The 4,912-nt window shown below is 38.6% G+C and overlaps 1 protein-coding gene across 1 annotated transcript in view; it reads right to left on the reverse strand.

Moving 5' to 3' along the window:
- LRRC72 (leucine rich repeat containing 72) overlaps nucleotides 1–4,912 on the reverse strand; it is a 42,219-nt gene that overhangs the window by 20,412 nt on the left and 16,895 nt on the right. The window lies entirely within an intron of this gene.

Here is a 4,912-nt window from a genome sequence, read left to right on the forward strand (position 1 = left end):
GGCTGGCCTGGCGTGGCGGTCCCAGCGCTCCCTTTAACACCGAAATGGGAGCCTGAACCTCTGCTGGGCAGCCCGCAGCTGGGCGTTAATCCGGACAGGGCTTCGTGTCGGGGAAAGGAGGTGGATAGCGAGCGAGGGGCGCCTCCCCAGAAAGCGTGGGCAGCCGGGGCTCGGGGAGGGGGCCCGGGTGTCCCAGCGGGAGACCCCGGGGCGGCGACGGCTGAGGGAAGTGGGAGAGAGCTGCTTTACCTCTGGGAAGTCTGGGTCGTGTTCGCTCGCAATCCTGAAAACGTGTGCTGCCTTTTTTTATTATTTTTAGCTACATTCCTGTGTGGGTTTGGGTTTTTTGTGGTTTGTTTTTTTTTTTTTTAAAGCACAAATCCTATGTGCATGTATGTCACCTATCAGGAGAACACTTGTGACTTTAATTTACACCATATGCATTACTGATTTGCAGCTTGCAGATCACCTTGGTGCCTGAGAAAATGCCTTCCATCCCCACTCTTGGAACGCGCCCGCTGCTGCGACAGTGCATTTGGTTGTAAAGTAACACAAAATGTTTATGACATCCACATTTGCAAGCAACTGTTGCCATGGTGTTATTTTTATAACCATTTTACTGCATAGCACAAGCTGAAAAATAGAAAAAGCCATTTCCAGTGTGTGTGTGTGCATGATTATGTGCATGTAGGACAATAGAAAATGTTTGATCAAGCTACAACAAAAATATGTCTGAAAACTTGGAGCTTTATTTAGAATTGAATTTACACAGAGTGCTCAAGTTAGCAGAAATAGTCATTGTAAATTATGTGCAACTGATATACAAAGAGCAAGAGTTGTGTGTGCAAATACATGAATAAGCTGTCCCTCATGGAATTAATTATATGCATGCCTTTGCTTGTTCAGACCACTGAAACTAGATGTAGTGTGTATGATGGAGGAATGGAACTACAGTACAAGTATTATATTGCAAATATCTAATTTTCATGGAAAAATTGTGTGGGTGGCTTCCATTACAGCTAGGTAGCTTTAAACAAATAGAAACCTCAAATAAGAAAGACTAGACATCTTAAAAGTATAAAACTGACAACAGAAATGTCTTTAATTTCTTATTTTAGCTTCTAAAAATATCTCTAGGGTATTAAAAAACATAAAAAGAGCAAATGTACTGGAGAAGAAACTGGTACACAGATCCGTATTTTTTTCATTTTACATTCGAGTTCTGTGTTTTCAATTGACAAGATAAAGCCACTTTAGAATTGTGAAAGGTGAGATGGTTATTAAAGAAGAAGTCAACTTTAATAATACAATTGTCTTACCAAGTAGTCCAATTAATATGGTATGACAAGCAAATTCAGTAATCTAAAGTATGGAGAGAGAGGGAACCTCTAGAAGATTATTTTGTTGCATTCCAACACAGAGGTGTGACATACATGGGTTGAGGTTTGTTTTGATATGTTTTGGTTTTTTGAGGTGCTCGTCTCTATTAATCACTGGTAGCTACAGACTTAGGCTGGATGCCTAAATAGAGACTGTTTAAAATTCAATAAAGTTAATCTCTTTTTCTTTCTGCATCTGCAAGTTGACGCTTAAAATCTCCACTAAGTTTAAAGGAACTTGGCAGAAAATGAGTATTTTTGTATTCAGACTGAACTATCACGATATTTTACACGGTGCTCGTCTCTATTAATCACTGGTAGCTACAGACTTAGGCTGGATGCCTAAATAGAGACTGTTTAAAATTCAATAAAGTTAATCTCTTTTTCTTTCTGCATCTGCAAGTTGACGCTTAAAATCTCCACTAAGTTTAAAGGAACTTGGCAGAAAATGAGTATTTTTGTATTCAGACTGAACTATCACGATATTTTACACTGACTAGGTGGTGTCCTTTTCCAAAATACGTAACCTATCACCTATTTAATCCTATTCCTGGATTGCTGTGCATAAATGGATAAATGATCACTTGTCCTTTGGGATATTCAGAATAATGACTTACTTGCTATACATGTTTTTCCAAAAAGTTCTCATATTTCTGTGCTAAAAATACTAAATTTGTTTATATATGGATATGCAGTTGCAACAAGACAATGTGATCTTATAGTATATAACAGAACATGAAAATAGGGGAAAGCACAGATCTTCTGTTTTTACTGACAAAGGTGGTAGGACAGAACAGGAGATTATTCATTTTCTAAACCACCAGGACTGCAGGTGCCCAGTGGAGTTCATCTGACCCACAGAGTAACACCGTTTATTCCCTGAAGTACTTCAGAGGCCTCCTAGTACATTTGAGTATGTCCATGCTTCAGCCCCACACCATGGGTAGAGGGGATTGTCACTGTATCACTTTAGAGACCACATTATAGAAATACAGGTTTGCTTTGGATAATAAAGTTCAGATTAAACCTGGTTTAAAATGTAACCTCTTGCTGAGCCCCTTTATACGGACTTAGATGCTCTCTAGTCCAGCCTCCCACGTTCTCCATCCTCTCTGGGGAAAATACAGTGGGAAGAGTTTTATCACAGTCTAACAAGTGACACTTGGACAATAATTAGGTGATGGGCTAAATAATTCTACCATTTTTTATCTTGTTTTTTGACTTCCCAATGATTTCGATAGGGCTTTACTGAAAAATTGATAGCACAATGGCTCTTTGTAACTTAACCTATTGTTCAATAGCTGTGAATGATGCAACATGCTAAAACCGATGTCTAATACGTGATATTTTTAATCACCAAAGTTTATAATCTTCAAAATACAGTTGTTCTTTGTCTACAATATTAGAACTATGTTCTTTATTTTTCACGGTTTATATTCGATTTCTGTTTTTCAAGTCCAGTATAATTTCTAAAAATTACAGTGTTGAAGGTCTCCATTTCTCTATATATTGTACTAGTAAGATTTTTGTTTCATGCAATGTCCCAAATATTTTAAGTAAAATCTATTTTCATTTTCATACAGAGAATTTAAACTACTTGCATATTAGTCTCACCTTTGTAGTCTTATTGGCCCCTGATTTAATGTTGAGTGTGTTTCAGTGCATCTCCCTGAAAGGCCTGTATTTTTACAGCACATTTATTTCATGTAAAAAGAAAAATATTTAACAATGAAAAATAAAATAGCACGATTGCACTCACCACTTTTTAAGAAATGGATACAATATACACCATTACAGTATGGTGCTTGCACAGTTCTTTACTATCTTCTATAATTAAATACTTATCATCAAAGGTATTGGGCTGTATGGCTTTTTCACAAAAGGTATTTTTAAAAACTGCATCTTCATTTTATTGAATCAATGAATTTATGCTAGAAGGGATCTCTGGTGGTCATCTAATCCAACCCCCCAAAGAAAGCAGATCCTACTACAGAATTATTTTCCATCTCACGTGTTTGTACAGTTCTGCATACCTACAGAACATCCATCAAAAAAATATGAAACTTATCTGGGACAAATTTAAAATTGCCTGTGTTATACTAATGCTACAAAGAAACTAGTAAAATTAACTTGCTTTTGAGATTGTAAATAAATCTCACTTGGAAAGGTGTGAAGTAAATGCGAAATAGATAAATGCATATTTCCTTTTTTCTTCTTGTTACCGGAAATATTTTATCAGTGTTTATCAGGTGAAACCCAGAAGCCCAAGGAAAGGTCAGTAGGATATCCCACCTGCATTCCAGCTATTGCTCCAGAAGAGTGCAGGTCTCCCGTAGGTCCAGTAGCTGCAAGCCCTGTGCAGGTGTTTCGAATACTCCACGCTGTCTAAAGCATTCAGGCACTTGAATGACTTCTCTCGCTCATACTGTTAATCCTGCTGATGGCCCTGATGACATCACAGTGACCATAACAAGTTCAGGACCAGAATTTTGGGAGAATGTTTTTTTTCAATAAATAATACAAGCTTGACCCTATATTTGAACAGTTCAAACTATTTTCAATTAGAAGCTAGTGATTAATTTGAATGGTTAGACTACTGCCTGGGAAACGAGATTTGAATTCTTTAGTTTTTCTAGTATTGTGTGTAATTTAAATTCATATATGTTACACAATGGTAAATGTAAGGGAAGAAGGCAAAATAGTCCACATGCAGCCTACGGCAAAATTATCCCAGCAGACTGCATCATATAGATGAACTAGCTCATTCAAATCCAGCTTCAGTCTGACTTGACATCTGAATACTACCCTGGAGAGTAAAGAACACCACCGCCACAAATGTGACAGGCCTGATGGAGAAGTGTTCCAACAGATATATAAATGCTGAGTCTTACTTTTCTATCAGCACAACTTGGATGTATCATTCATTTCAACGTAACCAACTCTTAACGTTGTTCTGTGGCCATTCTGCGTGCTGGAATGTTCCTGCAGTTCAGCTTCCAAGTCTGACTGACAGAAAAGAAATTCTTGTCTGCTGCAGCTCTCTTATGGGTATGTAAACAACATTATGTCAAATGATCCTATTACTCTAGTCTCAGAAATTTACATCCTAATGTTTCAAAATGTTGTATGTGCACTTCCACAATGGTTTGTATCTATCCTAACATATAAAAAAAATATATCATCTCCATTGCTATGATCACATATTTACAGGTGACATTACGGTGGGGATCTGCTACAGGCCACCTGACCAGGAAGACCGAGCGGATGAAGCCCTCTATAGACAGATAGGAGCAGCCTCACACTCACAAACCCTGGTCTTCATGGGGGACTTCAACCACCCCGACATCTGTTGGAGGGACAACACGGCAGGGCATAAGCAATCTGGGAGGTTCCTGGAATGTGTCGATGATAACTTCCTTCTCCAAGTGGTAGAGGAGCCAACAAGGAGAGGTGCTATGCTAGACCTTGTTCTCACCAACAAGGAGGGGCTGGTGGGGAATGTGAAGCTCAAGGGCAGCCTGGGCTGCAGTGAC

The sequence above is a fragment of the Aptenodytes forsteri genome, unplaced genomic scaffold (assembly GCF_000699145.1).
Source record: "Aptenodytes forsteri isolate BGI_AS27 unplaced genomic scaffold, ASM69914v1 Scaffold164, whole genome shotgun sequence".
Classification (NCBI taxonomy): domain Eukaryota; kingdom Metazoa; phylum Chordata; class Aves; order Sphenisciformes; family Spheniscidae; genus Aptenodytes; species Aptenodytes forsteri.